The sequence below is a fragment of the Castor canadensis genome, chromosome 5, assembly GCF_047511655.1.
Source record: "Castor canadensis chromosome 5, mCasCan1.hap1v2, whole genome shotgun sequence".
Lineage (NCBI taxonomy): Eukaryota > Metazoa > Chordata > Mammalia > Rodentia > Castoridae > Castor > Castor canadensis.
In genome coordinates this window covers 134,977,846-134,996,264 of record NC_133390.1, presented here as the reverse complement: position 1 = coordinate 134,996,264, position 18,419 = coordinate 134,977,846, and the positions used below count along the sequence as shown (strand labels likewise).

The following is an 18,419-nucleotide window of genomic DNA, read 5'->3' as shown; positions in this document are numbered from 1 at the left end:
CAGTCTATTTCCTGCCTATGCCCCCCCATGCTTTTTTAATTAAAAAAATGTATTTACATATATATTTCACATGTAAACAAAATGTATACATTTTCATCCTGTTTCAAATAAATCATTCTGTTTCTTCAGCCACAATATCCTAATAAGATAAAATTAAATTAAAATAGTTAATTGAGCCAACATATATTCATAAATATGTATAAATAGCATGTAGTTTTTGTAATAATAGTAGCTAATATATATTGAACACTTACTGTGTCCCAAGCAAGATGATAAGGGTGTCATTTTTTTAACTAAGTTAATTGTCCCAATAAGGGAGATGTCGATACCCTGATTTTATACGTTATAAAGTAGGTGCAGATATGTTAAGCAAATTCTCAATGTCACATAGCATGGTAGAGTACTTGAAAACAGTTCTTTTTTATTTCCTTGGTGTTATGAGCTGAATGGTGTTCCCTCAAAAAAAATATGTTAAATTCCTAGTGTCAGTAATTCAGTATGCGAATTCATTTGGAAACAGGGTCTATATAGATGAAATCAGGTTAAAATGAGGCCATAAATGCAGCTGTAATACAATATGATTGGTATCCTCATGGAAAAGGGAATTTGCACACAGAGACAGACACATAAAGAAAGAGCATGCTGTGGAAAGACACAGGAGAAAGCCACATGAAGTGATGCACTGGAGTGATACAGCTGTAAGTCAAAGATTATCAGCAGACCACCAGGAGCTGGGAGAAAGGCCAGCACAGGTTCTTGCAAGATCACCAGAAGGAATCCACCCTGCCACCGTCTTGATTTTAAGCTTCTAACTTCCAGAACTGTGAGAAAACAAACTTGCATTATTTAAAGTTGTCCAGTTTGTGGTCCTCTATTATAGCAGCCTGAGAAAGCTAATGGACTATGTTCCCAAAGATGGTGTTCTCATCCACTGATTACACATGGCTTAACAAAGAGGAAATACATTTCCTATGGACTTATCTGTCTCTTTGCTATCAGGAACTCTTTGGGGAATAGTATCATTTTCACCCTTGCACTCCTAGTTTATAACAGAGTTGCTGATGCTGGGAAAATATTCAAATATGTTTGATTAATAAACAAATGTTAGAGTAGTCCAATTTTTTCTCCCAATTTTAGTGTTTAAAATACATACAAGGTAAGTTTAGAAATTAGCTTTTAGAATATACCTGGGCTGTGCTGGGGAAGTGTGGAGTGGACATTGAAGGGTTCACACTTGAGTGATTCTCTGCAATGAGCTACACATCTCCCCAGCACCCACCACCCAGTCCAGTTCTCCTTGACACACCCCCAATTCACTCAAGCCAACAAAGGAGTTCATCCTGAAAAGTCCAGTCAACCCATGCAAATCAAAAGTGAACCCTAGTTGATTACATTTTTAAAGCAAGAAATGCAAATATGTCATCTGACAAATGGACTTATTGGTGGAAAATGGTGACGAATTTGAGATGCACATTTCCCAAGAAATTTGTGGACATGTGCGTGCATACATCATTCCATGTGTGACCGATACAAGGGAGTTGGGTTTAGGCTCAGTGGAGGAAAGAAGACTGCAAGAGATACATTACCCAATAATCTTTATTGAATCTTTATTGAATATTTACTGTTTCTCCATGCTGCCACTGAGATCTAAGAACTATGAGGCAAGTGAGACGGTCCCTACTGTAGAATGTTTATGTTCTCATGAGAAAAGACATAAAAGTAATGAGCTCACCATAATGGATTCCAATAGCCCAGGCACAGGGCTTGGCTTTATCTACTAGAGTGAGCTTCCAAATTAATGGGGATTGGGGGTCGGGGTGTTTGTTTTGTTTTGCTTTTGTTTTTGATGGTACTGGGGTTTTGCAGTTAGGATCTTGCCCTTTTAGGCAAGTGCTCTATCACTTGAGCCATGCTTCTAGCCCTTTATGCTTTAGTTATTTTTCAGATAGCATTTTGCATTTTTTGACTGGCTGACCTCAGACTGTGATCCTCCTACCTATGCTTCTTATACCAAGGTTATCTTCATTTTAAAATTGACAAGAAGGTTTGGTGGTGTGGTTCAAGTGGTAGAACGACTGCTTAGTAAACATGAGACTCTAAGTTCAAATTCTAGTACGACGCAAGAAAGAAAAAGGAAAGAAGGAAGGAAGGAAGGAAAGAAGGAAGGAAAGAAGGGAAAAGAAAAGAATAGGAAAAAGAAAAGGACAAGAAAAGCTGAACGCTGGCTCAAGGCCCCATACTGGCTCAAAACATCTGCCCACAGTTTGCCAGAATAAAGCAAAGAAAGCTGCCAGAGCAACAGAGCAACAGAGTCCCCATCTATGATATTCAGTGAGCTAGGTCTTGAAACAGGAAGAATTTTGCTAATTTACCATAAGGAAGGAACTGGGAAGTTTCAAAACCCTTGTTGTTCATGTGGAGGTTAGTGAGGAGTTTGGGTGGCAAGAAATGAAACTGAAATAGTAGTTTCAGATCTGAAGATATGTGTGAACCTACGTGAACCCCTGCATGCCCCACTCCGCCACTTCTCCAGAACATCTCAAATCTGCTCTGAAAATTAATTTCTAATGTTACTTTGTATGTATTTTACACATTAAAACACAGGTTTTGTTATGATGGAGAAATATGTTTAGAATTTCACCCTGGAAGAAGCAGGAACTCTCTGGTGACCTCAGAAGGTTGAGAACAGAAGCAAAGAGAGGCTCAGGAATGTGTTCCCAATGCCATTCGCGGGGTGAAAGACGCTGAAACATCCAGCGGGAAAGTGAGACAAGGGCCTGAACATGAGTGTTGGAGGTAAGGATGGCAATGAAAACCAATGTGCAAGGTTAATGCAACAAATGTGCTGATAATAGCTATGACATCTGAGAAATTTGGAAGGGGATGATGAGGGAATGAGGGAAGCAATTCGTTTTGTAGAAACAGTGGATTTGAGGTAATAATGGATCCTCCAAGCACAAAGTATGGCAAGCAACTGAAGAGGGAAGAAGAGTATCTCCATGGGATGGCAGGCTAGAAATGCTGAATGGGGTCCCTACACAGGGAGAGAAGATGAAGCCTCTTGGTTGGAATAATCAAGAGAAAGAAGTGCAGAGAAATGTCCCTGGGCCCATGAAGTTATTCCAATGAAGAATGGAAGGAGGATGATCAGCAGGTTAAGGATGTGACTCAAAATTAGAAGGAAATCAGGATCCACATTATCAAGAGAGCTCAAGAAGGAAAAGCTGACCAATTGTGTCCACTACTGCTAAGGTCACATAGCATATTGCTAGACAGGCGGTCCTTGTGTTTGAGATTCAGAGGTCAACCTTTGCAACTGTCCTTTTAAAAAGAAAATAAAACAGCGTGGTATAGAGAAACAAAATACTAAATAGCATCATGACAGAAAACTTCCTCAGCTAGGTTGGCTGTCACCACCAGGAGGGAATGGAGGAAGTCTAGAAGAGGAGTGCATAGCTCCAGCATATAGGAAGATGTTCACTCCAAAGTCCAGTCTATAGTTAACATTCAACTGCTAAGAAATTTGGGGCAAATAGCTTCATGAATGTAAATCCCAGTTTTTTTCACTTTCTGTTTCAGAAATCCTCAAACACATTAGAGAGAACAGCTAATCACATTGTTCAGCTCCCACAATTATCAATCCATTGCCAGTCCTGATTCACCTTTACTATACCCACCTTGTTTCTCAACTGGTTTTTTGCAAGATAATTCCAGATGTTAAATCACTTCTTCCTTAAGTAATTTTTGAATACTTAAGACTTTGAAAAGCATAGCCACATACTATTGCTATATCTAAAAAGTTAACAGTAATTGCTGACTAATTACTATTTCCCTTGGGTGGGGAGAGCTGCATACCTTGGGTGGGGAGATTTGCAATCAAGACCCAAAGCAGGCCCACAGATGGCATTTGTCTTTTTACACCCCCTAATTGTCCTCTCTTTTCTATCTTGTTCTATTGAAGAAATAAGGTGATATGTCCTATAGAGTTTCCTACCATGCAAATTTTGTCACTGGCATCCATGCTGTCCCACTTAACATATTTCTCTGTATGTTCTGTTATCTGGGTGTTGGCCCTAAGGCTGGATGAGATTTGTATGTGAATTCTTATTGAAAAAATATGTGTTTCCTAATGTCTCAGTAGTATAGATGTCTTACTGTCTCTCTTTTTGTGATATTCAGGTGGATGTAAAGAATTAGAGGCCAATCCACCCATTCTAAATTCACTGTGTCAGCAGGAATATGCAAGTTGTTACTTCCTTAAAGAAAATCAAGTCTATTTTGATCAGCAGAAAATTCAAGTCTTGATATATGGTAGATCAAGAAAGAAAACACCAGTATTTCTTAAATGTAAAAATTACATGATCATTTCTATGACAGAATATAGTTGATTTTTCTAAAGTAAAAGTTTAGAATGTTTGCTACTGAATTGAAATAATAGGTATAGAATGTTTCATTTAAAAAAATAAGTATGAAATGATCATTTGAAAGAAAAGTAACTTTCACAAACTGTCCCTCCTGGTGGACATTAGCAGGTACCTCTGGAAACCAACTACTATGAACAATGCAGTTGGTGCAGGAAGTTGATGTTGGAAATTGGTGACAGTGACCATTGTAGAGATTTCCTTGTCATAAAAGGACTGCACCAGGATATGTGGCTGGCATAGAGAATAGAAAAGTAGTGAAAATGTGACATTACAAAAGACAAATTTAAAGGATTTGGTAAATAGTTAAGAAAGACAGACAAGAGTTGGTCATTTACCTTGGCCAACTGACTCTCCTAAGACTGTGAGTCAGAAATTCTATAAAATCATGAACCATATGCTGTTGGTTTGGGCCAATGGATACCCACCTGGCATTGTACTAACCTCATACCTCTGAAAACCCCCCAAATTTCCAAAAGCCATCAGAATCCACCCCATCAGCTCTATACACTTCTTAGAACACTGCTTATAAATAACGAGTAGACACATGTTCTGAAGAAATTCTATAAAGCAGAGTCATGGGCCAAGCAGATTTTTAAAGAAATAAATCATCATCCTATTTATGAGAAAAATACCCAAATGCATCAGTATTTATGCTTATAAATACTCGAGGGGGTGGGGTACATGACCAACATCCCTGAACCTATGGAGAATTCTGTACAATAAAGTAAAAACTGTAATTCAGCACTTGGCAGACCCTAGAAAGAAGAAGAAGGAAAGGGGCAAGGAGATGGTAAAACCCAGAAATGACCCAATCCTGAACTAGTCCCCAAAATGACTGTCAGAAGAGGAACAGTAGAAAAAAGGATTAAATCTCAGCATTTGTGTTTATAAATTCTGTACACACCAACCCCTAGCCCCTGCCACTAAACCTGTTTATCAATGGACATTCCTGGACCAAAACAAAATGTACTTGCAAGTGATCCCTACCCATTTCTGAGCAGAGAAAGTAAAAAGTGTCTCACTACTCCCAGCTGCTCCTGAGAGTCCCACCCATAAATGCTGGCATTCTGACAAGGTCTAGCCTGACTTGGGCACACAGAACTGGCACTCCACTGGAATGAGTGGGCAGGAAGCTGGCCTGGTCAGAGCTTTTCACAGACACCTGAGGCCTTTTCAGTGGTCAGGCTGCTGTTGAGAGACCACAGCTCTGTCAGGAGGATCTTGTGGTCTGGCATGGAAGGGGAATATTTCAAATGAACAGGGAATGCTTTAAAGCTGATAAGAACTTAGTTATCTCTGCCTTGTATAAGAGAAATCAGTGGAGGTCTGGGCCCAGAGCTATGTGGCAAAAGATCTTGGTTCTTATAAAAAAAAAATCAGCTTTTTGCCTAAGAGGGCAGCGTTTGCAATGCAGAGAATAGAAGGAAGAAAAGAGGGTAAGGGGTGAAGTGTGTTGAGTTGAGAGCCACAGGTGCACACACTGGGATCCTAGCACCTGGTCCTAATGGTCCTTGAGTCCCACTTGAGACAAATTCTTAAGATAATCATAAAATCCATAGCAACTATGGTGGAGGTGAGATTTGTACTGACATTCCTAATCTAGAAGTAAGGCAGGAGAAACAGGTTTGGATTTCTTTCACAAGGCAGGCAAAAGAATGTGAGTCCTTCTGGTCAGTTCCAAGACCCGACTGCCACTGCTCATTGGCTTTGCTCCAGGTTTTTATAATAAGACATGAGTCCAAGACACATCACTGGCATCATTCATCTCAAACACCTTGAGAAGCAAACTTTTGTTCACAATGGTCTGCAGAATTGTTTTATCACCAGAGAGAGAGAGAAAGACCAAGACTAGAGATGATTAATTGGCATTTCCAACCTTCTTATCCATTCAGGGCAGCGAGGATGAAAATGTAGCCACCTCAAGTCCATTCTGCCTCAGTGTGTCAGCTCAAGAAAGACAGAGTTGGTGACTAGTGACCTCAGAGGCGTGAGGTTTTTAGAACCAGGGTCTGAGGGGAAACTGAGGGACTAGCCAAATGGCTCTCCTATACTGCTCCACCCACATGGCCTGACTGGAGGTTTCTGTGACCACAGGGAGGTACACAGAGGACAATTCTCTCATCTGAAAATGTGAAAGTGGGTGTGTGGATCTGGGCACTGTGACCTCAGGAAGCAGACGTGAGCATCTCGGGAAGAAGGAGCAGTGAAGGAGGAAAAGGCAAGACAGTGAAACATCATGGGGAAGGTCACAGGCTTCAGCCTCATTTGAGTGGAGTGGGTAACCACTCCACTCCACTCAGAGTGTGGAGTGGCTATCCCGAAATGAGCCTGGTGGAAGGGCAGCACACGCCCCATTTCTTAAGGTTGAGATTTGCTCTGAGCAGTGGCTTGGCCACACTCTGAACACATACACAGAGGCCAGATGGTGCCTCCCGAGGGCAGGAGTCAACATTCTGTGCCAATGCCAAATTCTTTTCAAAGAGGCTGTTCTCCATCATCACAGCAGGGGAAGGGAAGAGGATGTGAGTCAGGGCCCAAGAGGAGCCCCATATATCCCTAAACTTGGGAGGCTTTCCCCAAAATCACCACCCAATAAGTTATTTCCCCTTTTTAAAAACACATCCTGGAAGATAATCTAACATTCCAGTGTGGCCTATACTTCTCTTCCCCATGGCAATCTCCACATCTGCACTCCCATCCTCCTCTTTGCTGCTCCTGGTCTTGCAGAAGGGAGGACGAGCCTCCCCGCAAAGTCTTCTCCCAAGGCACCTCTGAACAGGACCCCAAATATGCCAGGTCTCCTCTCACCTCTTACTGTAAGACTTGGTGTTCCAATGTCAAAGAGGCCATCTTTTTTTTTTTTTCTAATGTTGTCCTTGAAGCTGTGATAAACAAGAATGCATTTTAGTTCATTTTGTCTAATGAGAGGGATAAATGGTACCAATGTCCCTTCTCTGCGTTGACATATTTTTAAAGTGTCTGCTTCCCACGGGTAATACACCTGATGTGACCCTGAAGGGACCATATATAAAGGGTCCTGGAGGGAAAAGCAGTCTTCTAAGAGGTGGAGGCCTCCATGGGCCTGAGTTATGAAGGAAAGGTGGTACTGAGGCTCTTGCTTGCCTGGCCTTAGGAAGCTGATTGAGCCTCCTTGGGGGCCATTTCTTCCTGGTTAAGCTCATCCTCCTAACCACATTCATGGTACTGACTCATAATAAATGCTCAGACCCTTCTCTTTCATCCTTCAAATATAAGAGTCTCCAGTTCTTCCCCTACCTTAAGATGGGTGACCATGAGTGTTATTGCTCAAAGCATTTTTAGAACATTTTACATTTAAAGCTTTTTCCCCAAAATAGTTTTTAGCCCTTTCTTCAGAAATAGAAAACACATTTCATTGTAGAAATTTCTTTCCCAGGATGATGCATCATTAACGTGATCTGGAAAAGCCCGAGTCACAAATCTGGGAATTTAGGATTTCCCCTACCTTCCTACTCCTTTGCCAGCAGTAAAGGCCAGAGGCCCTAGGAATTGTTGCCAAACCATCACTTGTTTTTCCTTGCAAGAGCAGTGACAGAATAAATTGTTATTTTGTTTGGTTTTGTTTCCGATATACAAAACCTCCCAGGCCCTGGACCCCAGGCTGCAGGCATTTTAATTAATGTTAATGCCGGGCTGACCCCCGCCCTCTCCCAATGACTCTGAGTAAGAGAAATAAATTGCCAACCCCAGACAAAGCCATGCGTGGTGTGGGTACCCCTGGAAAGCTAACCCCTCAGGATGGTTGGCCAGGCTCCCTAACCACGCTCCCCTCCCCCACTCACCAGCCAATGTGGGATTTTTCAGTTCAAATAGGCATCTGTTGGGGGCGGGAGAATTTGTCTTCTTCATAAATAAAATAAATAACTGCTTTCTGAATTTCTGAATTGGCTTCGAGTCCCCACGTCCTCATATCAGGAGCTCTTTGATTCTGAAATAATACTATCAAAATGTGCCCAACCTTAATTTCACAACCACAAAAAAGATACATGGTAAATGCTTCCAAATACTCAGACTCTGGCTTTGAAACCAACCTGATATTTACATGGACATGCATATCCCTCTCTTGGGTCAAGAAAGAGTCACCCTTTCCCCCAGAGATATTGTGTTTCTTTTTTCTTTTCCAGTAAATTTCTATTTCTTTCCCCCACGCCCCCTCCCACCTTCTTGGCTTAAGCATTTTATCCAGTTTAAACGATGGGGATTTAAATTGCTATTTTAGTGGAAGAGGTTTGATTAAAACCTGTGTTCTCATCAAATTATTGGACAGTGGTTCCTGGGCTCTGTTTACATTAGTGTCAACCTTAATTTAAATTCTGCATAACTATATTTGCTTCGCTAAATGCATTCACCAGGAACACACCACAAATTACTTTGCATTATGAGCAGAGTCTCTTTGTCTATTGCAAAGTGTTTTGAAATTAGCACCATAAGTAACTAGCTGTAAGTGTCACTCGATCTCCTTAATGCCTCATTAATCAAACTCCTTGGCAGCTGGTGTGATGTCCAAGCCCCTTACATATAAGATCAGTATCACTTGCTCCTTGCATTTGACCACAGTCTTTTAAACTTGATTCATTATTTGGGCATTTGCCCTCCCCTACGGTGCTGCTCCTCCCTGGAAGGCCTCACCACACGTGCAGCTTTGTATGGATACCAGTTGCATGTGTATTCTTTGAAGAAATTGGAAATTTAAAAAGCCATTTCCCCTCTTATGAGCATTCTGATCTCAAAAAGGACAGTCTTTAAGCAAAGAAGAGCCCTCCACCTGTTCCTCTAAATTGTCTTTAATGATTCGATGACCTGATTTTCAGATTAATCTTAAAATGCCAAGATGGAAAAATTTCCCTGAGCCAGTTTTTCTTTATGTCAAGAATTAGAGAAAAAAAAATTAATATATTCATCCAGGCCAATTACAATTTCCACTTTGGCCTCAGCTTTCATCAAGATGGAATACGTTTTGTTTAATTACCTCATCGGGGGAAATGTGTTTGTTCCTTTATGATATGGTATGAATTTTTCTGTACTAAATACAAAAAATTTTAATGTATGCTTGCAAAAGAAAAGCAGAACAACTTGTACTTGATAGTGTATTATAGTCCTTTTAGGAAAAAAATCTTGTTATCCATACAAACATATATGAACAAAATCATAGCAAAAGATGATGCATTTTATAGGACCTTTTATTTTGGCCTTTTCATGGTGTTATCAAACATTTATAAATGTCTAAATAGAATTCTTCTTCCATTTTCCATACTCTCTCCCTTCATTGTACACAGCCTACAACACACACACACACACACCCCTACACGCTCCTTTGTAATCAAATGTGATATTCACTGCATCTAAATCACTTCACAGCTCTGTTGGACAATGGCTCTGTGGACAACTTAGGGGCCGTCTTAAATGGGATGTGAACATGTTTGGGTGGCTTTCCCTTCAGGGAGCTTGCTCAGTGGTTATGGGGGACACGCGTGGCTCCTTAGCTGCCTGTGCAGAGCTCACCCCCACAGGGAGCAGAGATGAACAGGTGCCCTGGGAGGCGGCACGTGAGGTTGGCTCTTCTCAGAGCAGTGTCTCAATGGGAGGCCTTTGGCTTCCTGGCCTTTCCTTCTGACCACCCAGCAGGAAAAATATACGGAAGCATTTTGTTTTCCTACCAGTTTTGTCAGTGAGAAAAACACACACGCACAAACACACAGAAAGCATTGAAACATTTTCTTTCCCTCAGGTGGACTTTTGGCCTGTAAATGTTCAGTATAATCACAGCCAACCATTAATTTTCTTTTGTGTTAAACTTTTTGCTTTTTCATCTTACAAAACCATTCAGGCTAAATCAACCTTATTTATACAATTGAAGTATTGTAGCCTGACTCCCCAAACCAGTATCAGTGGCAAAACCCACTGAATCAGAACACATGTCCCATGGTACAAACCTGTGTTAGATTTTCACTTTAAAATTAACTTTAATGTAAACTGTGCTTTGTGCTTTTGTTAGTAGTTATTATCGGGTCTATTTTCTCTTATGGTGTTTTAAATCAGCTCTGATTTTAAAAGACTGAATGTGAAAGAACATGACGATTATTTTTTATGACATTTACTCTGATTATAAGTGTAATTTGTGGCAAATACAAAAGTACATTTTATGTCCCATATCTAGTTCATTCTGTCTCCACCCTGATTTCATCCACCTTTAGTTATTACAATTCTTGACAAAATAAATATAGGAAAGAGAGGTCCAAAGTGATTTTCACAAGTGTCAAATCATAATTGAACACAGTTTTTAAATCAACTGTTTCAAACTTTTCCTTCTTTTGTGGTATCTCTTTATTTAAATCAAAAACTCTGCTTCAAACCCCTCTTCACTACACTCTGAATATCTCCTCCTCCCTTTTCCCCAAAAGGCAACATTTTGGTTTGGAAACCAGCACAAACCACTGAAGCCTTCAATATAAGTGCCCCACAAAGATTGTATCTGATCACAGATTGGATTGAAGAAAGAAAGAGAGAAATATAAAAGCAAGAATCAGACATAAGCGATGTGAGAGTCCTGTGCCTCCCCTCCCCCTCAATTATCCCATTCTCTCCCTTACCACTCCTCATAAAATGAAAGAGAGCAGCCGCTTAGCCTGGTACAGTAGAGGCACCCCGAGATTTAAGGGGATAAGTGCAGCCTTGCCTTACTTAGCTACAAGGCTGCAGCTGTGTTCTTATCTAGCCAAAGGAGACAGGGACAACAAAAGACCCCAAACAAGGGACAGTGGATGCATGGGAAAACCACTGCTCCAGCATTGTGGTGCCCTTCTGCTGAGCAAATAGTTCAAACTGTTCATTCCCATCTTCTATTCTCTCCCTGGTACATTGTTTGTGCCCTTGCATTTCATTCTGCAAGGAAGGTTGCTCGCTGGGCCTATAAGCAAACAGTCCAGAAAAGAGCTAGCCATCCTCCTCTCTTCCCGGGAGAACTAGCATTTTTATTTCGGCTCCAAGCTGTCAAAGACCTGGAGAGTTTATGTCAGTGTCCTGAATTAATTGCTTTAAGCTGGAGCAAGCTCCGCCGGCTACCAAATGTCCAGAAGATGTCTATTAATAAGGTTTCCTCCAGGGTTCTGGCTCCGAGCTGTCCCTTGGTGGTGGCCTTTATCTGCTGCCACCCTCTCACCCCTGGTCTCCTGGTGCTCCTGGGGGGGGGAGGTTATGTCTTTCAGTCATCAAGATAAAATTTAGAATTGCCTAGGGTGAAAAAAATACGCACCTATGTAATAGGATGTGTAAGATGGACATTTTTTGCTCCAACCCAGAAAGAACCAAGAGTTACAGAAACTGTGGCATCACCCTGAAGTGATTTGGAGGGGAGCAAAAAGCCCCCACACACCCATCTCTGATGCTCATATGGCCCATACAATTAGCAAAAGGAGGGGAAGAATGGGGCTCCTACTCCTTCTCCTCCCCATCTCCTCCTCTAAAAGAAAATTCAGGAAGGCTGACAACATGATGCATTTTGAAGTTATCCCAGAACAACAACAAAAAAAAGTCTCCTTAATAGAATGAAATAATAAACCAATTTATATACCGATATAAGACCAGGATCGTGAGTGCCATTGTGTAATTTTCCACTTGACTTTTCATTATCTACCTGAACAAAATCAATCTATATGTATGGGATCAACATACAATTCCAGAGATAAAAGCTGAAAATAAATGTGCTTTGCATATCCCCGAGATAAAAGACATAGTGCTGGGTGCTCCTTCTTCTTCTCTGCTGGCAGATGCATTTATAAAATAAATTGTTGTGTCAAGGAAAGAGCCAGACGTCGGGGTGGAGCTTGAGTGTTGACTCCTTTGCTGGAAATATCGATTCCACAAATGAACAGCAGTTAATGAGTACCCTACAGGCCATATCAGGTCTTTTGCCCTAGTTTACCCAGAGTGCACTTGGGGTCAATTTTCTTCCAACCAAACCTACAAAAAAAAAAAAAAAAAAAAGCTTCTCCTATTAACATGGATTTAAGGTTGAGGACTTCAAGGGGCTCCTGAATCCTCTCCACAGAGACAAAGCACACAGAAAAATCACATTTTATTAGAAACCCTGTGCAGCTTGGGAAGGACACTCAGCCTTGAGAAGGGAAGGAAAGATGACTTCATGTTCTTTGGGACTGTCATTTTCACTTAAAAAACTGTTGGTTGGACTGTCTGTATTCCCTTCTTCACCTGGTAACTAGAAATAGTTACCAGTAAAACCTCTAACAGTAAAACCCTCTCCATACTGTCTATGCCAGTGGTTTACCCTGGGTTCCTCCCTTTCAGTGCACATCTGTGTGCCCTGACAGGCAGGTGTGGCAGGTGGCTGAGTGCAGTCTGCTGTCTGTGTGCTCTGCTGGGCTCAGCTTCTTTGGGGGAAAACATTGCCTGCCCAAGGCCTGTTACAACTCTGGTCCATACTCACCATTCTGAGAAGCAGGGATTGATTTCAAATGTTGTATAGGCCAGCAAAGAAAGGTCTATGTGGTCCAGGTAAGGGGCTACCTTTTACCCTAAACAGTTTCTCTGAGTTCATGAACATTTTCTGGTCATTGAAAAGCACTGATGTCTTAGGTCAGTTGCTTGGCCTTAGGTCAAGGATTTCTTAAAAATCAGTCACACATCATTGTTTATTCCTCATAAGATTTAGTAATTTTAGAAGGAGGTTAAGTGTCTACTTGGACCATTTGCCTGCTTCAACTTCAGGACTGACAGCAGGACAAATCAACACAAATTTTATATTTAAAATCTTTGCATTGACATATTCTGGTGGCTCTTGGTTTGACCTTTTTGCTCAGTTCTACAACTCTTCACTGTCATGTGTCTTAGAGCACCAACCTGGAATGAAACCACTGGCTCTCTATGAATAATCTGTTCCTGTCTCATCCCTCAGTTTATATGCATTGAAGAGCCATCTAACTGCAATCTCATGGCCTTTTGGGGAAATTCTTGTGATGGTCAAAGTTCAGTATGGGGCCAAGCTTACATGCTTTCTCTGTCACAGTGGCCTCTTGGAAAAGCAAACCTAAAAATGTCCTTCCTCCAGCTCTTTTTGTTCCAGTAACTGTGAATAAACTGATCTAGAGAAAGCATGATCCAGTTAAGAGGAAATGAACCTAGTGGTGCATGTCTGTAATCCCAGCACTCAGGAGGCTGAAGCAGAAGGATGGTGAGTTCCAAGCCAGTCCGTGCTACATAGGAACTGAAAGGCCAGCCTGGACTACATAGCAAGACTGTCTCAGAAACAACAATAAAAGAAACCCCAAACATACAAAAATGCAGCTAAGAAAAGTTACACAGTTAGAATTTCATTAGAAAGGGAAGCTACTCCTGACAGCATGTTTGAAAAGTCCCTATGTTTTTGTTACAGAAATCATGTCTTCTTGTGCCATGATGGCTGACACCTGCAATCCTAGCTACATGGGAAGGCTGAGATCTGGAGGAACCAGGTTCAAGGTCAGCCCAGACAAATAGTTCTTGAAGTTCTATCTCCAAAATAGCTAGTGTAAAATGGACTACATGTGTGGCTCAAGCAGTAGAGTGCCTGCTTGGTAAGCATGAAGCCCTGAGTTCAAACCCTGTTCCCACCAAAAAAAAAAGAAAAAAAGAAACCATGCCTTCTATTCTGAAAGTATCCAGCCTTGATGATCTCAAGGTATTTTTTATCCATGGTTTAATTATTAACTAATTTAAAATGTCATCCTCAAGAACTAGCTTCACCTAGCATAAAGAAAATATTTTAGGGATTTTTTTATCCCCGATTTCCATGAGGAAAAAAGAACACTCTAGAGCAGGGCATTCCCATTTCCACAGTGAAATATGCTCATGCCAGAAATGACCATTGCTGAGTAATATCAAAACCCCCTTCTTTGGCTGGGTAGGTAATGTTCCACGCGTAAGCATAGCTTAGCTGATCTATCTTGATGTTATTTTCCAGGAGAGGAAAAATGGGCACCCAGAATTCCAGTAAATACATGTAAGCACATACATTCCATTAAATACAATGAGACACAAAGTTACTGTTAAGTATGATGTCTTTAGGATTTTTTAAAATCCTAAAGCTATTCTAATCTTTAAAAGAAGAAATAAAGATTGGAAAACAACTCAGAAATAATGGTCTTCTGACTGGGGGCAAAGTAAGGAACAAAGACAAGACTGTCAGCTGTCTACATACTGTAGTTAGTTGTCTAACCCCTATTAGAACCTGGAAAACATAAGAACTTATGTATGAGTAAGTTCAGGCTGACCTGATAACATATCTATCTAGGTATCATAAGCTAAATTAATTTCCCCTCAACAATGGCCTCATTCTTCCTTTCCTACATGTGCATGGCATTTTTTAAACTAACCAAAGTGCAGAGCACTTCTGATTTTCACAAATACCAAATACAAACAAGTGTGATTTGGTTCCTTCAACAACAAAACCTCAGGGTATCCCTACACACTAGGCTTGATAGAGAAATAAGAAGCCCAGCTTACAGATGAAGAACTGAAAGGTACTCCCTGCCTTGTGGGAGAGATACCTAGTTTACTTTTTTACAAAGGCCAAATGGGAAAGCTTTCTAAAGATGGTTTCTGTTGAAGGGTAGGAAGTAGGGATAGGAACTGGGTGAAACACGGTGCTACATCACAATCTCTTACACACCCATCTAGAATCAAGGATAAAATCCTTCCTCCTAACTCTGAATTGTCAACACACAGAGAGTTCTAGAAATAGAGCCAGCAATATCCCAAAGATGCCACGAACCTTATACAGTACTCAAATGTCCCTCTCGTGGCCTTAGATCAAGAGAGGTTTTGTTGTTTCCTGGTTTCAGTTTTTGTTTGTTGCAGTGCTGGGGATTAAACCCAGGGCCACAAACATGCTAAGCAAGAGCTCTTCCATGGAGTTACACTCCCAGCCCTTGGTTTTTTGAATCAGGATCTCTGTACAGCCTGGGCTAGTCTTAAACCCTCAATCCTCCTGTCTTAGTTTCCTAAGTGTATACCGCAATGCCCAGTTTAAGAAAGTTGTTTTTTTTAAGATGAAAATAAGCAAATAAATAACTATAATTTATCTATAGTGACAATTTGAAAAGTGAATGAAATTTTCATTTTGATAGCACCATCACAGTGGAGAAAAATTATTGGATAATATTACTATAGAATTTTACAGAGAATAGACATACCGTGAGAGATACTTAAATAATTTATTCTATGTCTTATAAGGTATATCAAGTTGTTTAAATTTTTTTCAAATATAGAACTAAATGGAAAAACTCTAAAACCCAATTATCGTTCAGTTCATAAAGGTTTGCTTTCATCATATTTTATTACATTTCTTAAAGTATCCTTATTATTTAACAATAAGAACTGCGTGTCCTGGGCTGGGGATGTAGCTCAGTAGTAGGGCACTTGCCTAGCACACACAAGGCCCTGCGTCCCATTCCCAGCACCACAAAAACAAAACAAAACCCTATGTGTTCTTGTTCTGTCTGTCATGGTACTGAGCAGAAGAGCACATACTACCAAGAAGAGAAACAGGTTCTTTTAAGGAAATATGAAAACAGTTGCTCTATTGTGTAGCTCAGGTGATAACAGTTTTATAGCAATGTTCTTTAAAATAGCATTTAATTTACTTCCACAGATGGAGTAGCAATCACTTGGCTTTGCACTTGACTTCAGGCTGCCCCAGCAGCAGTTGTGTCAAACATGTTGAGATAATGCAGAATTCATGAAATCCTAGTTAGATGTTCGAATGTTCCTCATTTTCTCTTCCAGAAATTCTGCAAGATACAGTTATGGACTCAGTCGAACACAGGATGGCAAGTGTTTATTGACAGGATCATTTTTAAAGGATTTAAAAGGCAGAAATCTCCATGCCTTGTCTCAAACATCACTTAAAAGTTCAAAAAAAGTATCTGCAGCCCAGGATAAGGAAATGTGTTGCCCCTCAACTTTGTAACACCTGCCACATTTAAAAAACAAATGTTTCCTAGTGTCTGCAGACACCCGGATCCATCAGGAACAGCATCAGACAACCTTGTAGGCTGATCTGGAATTTAAAAAGCCAAAGAATCTTTCTCTCCCTTTGCTTTTCTCCAGGACTATGCAAAGAGCAAAAAGACAACAAGAAATACAATCGGAATCATTTTCCTTTGGGGTGGTGGGGGGTCGAAGGTAAGCATCCGTTTTCAGGTAATTTAAAGGGTAAGAATCCTAGCTCTGAACAATTGCAATGCTGGCTTTTGTGGAAAGTCAAGCCCTATTCAAATAGCAAATACAAAAGGAGGAGCAAATTGTTAGATATTTTGCTCGGCACCACATAAAGTAATTTCACATTTATGTAGGAACACTTGATTTCAACAGTTTAAATGGTCCTATTCTAACTAAAAGGTTACCTCTTGTCCAAAATATCCCGCCTGAGTTGATAAGACATTTTATACAGACTTTAGATCAGGTAAAGAGAATTTGTGTAACTCTATATCATGCGTGGGGTGGAATTACATCATATGTGTGATTTTAGTATCCATTTTGAGCTCACAGTGTCTACATTTTTTCCTATTTTTACCTGTGGTCGGCTCTGTATGCACATACAGATGGTTACATTCTCATACTGGGCACCTAGAGAAGGTCACATGCTTTGATCAATGGCAATTAGTTCCCTTTTTAAAATGGAAAATGTCATTAAGTTCTTGAATAATTCAAGAGTAGAGGTCACAATACAGTGTCCCTTTTGGGGGTCTTTATGGTGCAAATGAAAAAACAAGGCGATCCTATCAGTAAGAGTAGATCTAAGGTTTACAATGTAGCTCTATTTAGTGTGACAGGAAAATTAAATTACAGGAGGCACTCATTCATTGTCACCCGTTAACAGGCTTGGGAAAATTGTGGATCCCCGGGGGCAAATCACTGACAACATGTGAAGGGAATAAAAATATTTCATTTTAATTGGCTGCTGTTTCCTTTGCTTGATTTTGAAAACAACAAAAACGCACACGTTCCGCACAACTCTCCTTGGAAATAGTGGTCCGGCATCTCCCAAACACGACCACAACTTACAGTATCTACCCAAGAGGCGGACGGATTAACCAGTCGGGGGAGCCTGGGCCTGTTTTCTCAGCCACAGTGGAACTGGTCTGCATCCAGGAGTGCCTGGAAAGGAAATATAGGAGCAGGTCTCAAATAAAAATTGGCTTCCACTGCTCCCCGCCCCGCCCCCATGGCTTTGGCTGGACCAAACCGGAGTTACTGTGTTTTTAGAACCAGGGCTGCTCCTCGAATCTACAAGGACTGAGGTGGAGGCAAGAGTGAGGAAGGAATGACACAGAAGTTACCAATTGCCGTCCTTCCCCAGAGGAGAAAAAGTCAGACTGTCCTTCGTGATCTCCAGCCTGAGACGAGGCTGCTTGGACTGGGGTTAGGGTGAACAAGTGTTAGAAACCACAGAAGTGCAGGTTGGTTGTGCTGAAATGAAAATCCTCAGAGGTCGCCAAATTGATTTCAAAGTTTTTTCTACCCCACTCTAACACAACCTAGCCACTGCTAAGGTCCCTAGTGTCCCCACCAGTCGCTTTTCAGACTAGTGGGCGTGGCTGCCTTGATCAGGCTCCCAATCCACCTGGGTCACGCTCCCACCCTTGACCCAAGGCTGTTCTATCTGTATGTCTTGCCTGTCGCCAGCCGACGCGGTGCCTTGATGCCTTTCCCTGAAAGTGGCCGACCTTGGCCCCTGAAGGAGAAACCCGGGTTCGCAGGTTTTCCCCGGGGCAGGAAGGCGATAGGAGAGAGACGGAAGGGAAATAGTCTGCAGCTCCCGCCACAACTGTTGGTGGGATAGTGCGGTCTACAGGGGTTGGCTGCCTAGGGAAGGTTCTCCGCGCTCTAGAACTTGGAAATTAGCAAGAACGATCGCCCCTCTGCCTGGTGCTTCTTTAGATCTCCTACCCACTCCAAAAA

The 18,419-nt window shown here is 41.2% G+C and overlaps 1 long non-coding RNA gene across 6 annotated transcripts in view; it reads right to left on the bottom strand.

The window, feature by feature from the left end:
* Positions 1–18,419, bottom strand: part of LOC141423343 (uncharacterized) — a 36,672-nt gene that overhangs the window by 8,525 nt on the left and 9,728 nt on the right. For 3 of the 6 annotated variants that reach the window (XR_012448136.1, XR_012448131.1, XR_012448132.1), the window contains exon 2: positions 7,233–17,615. This is a non-coding gene — a long non-coding RNA (uncharacterized lncRNA). The remainder of the gene's footprint in view (positions 1–7,232; positions 17,616–18,419) is intronic. The other 3 variants (XR_012448133.1, XR_012448135.1, XR_012448134.1) reach the window with 3 other exon arrangements.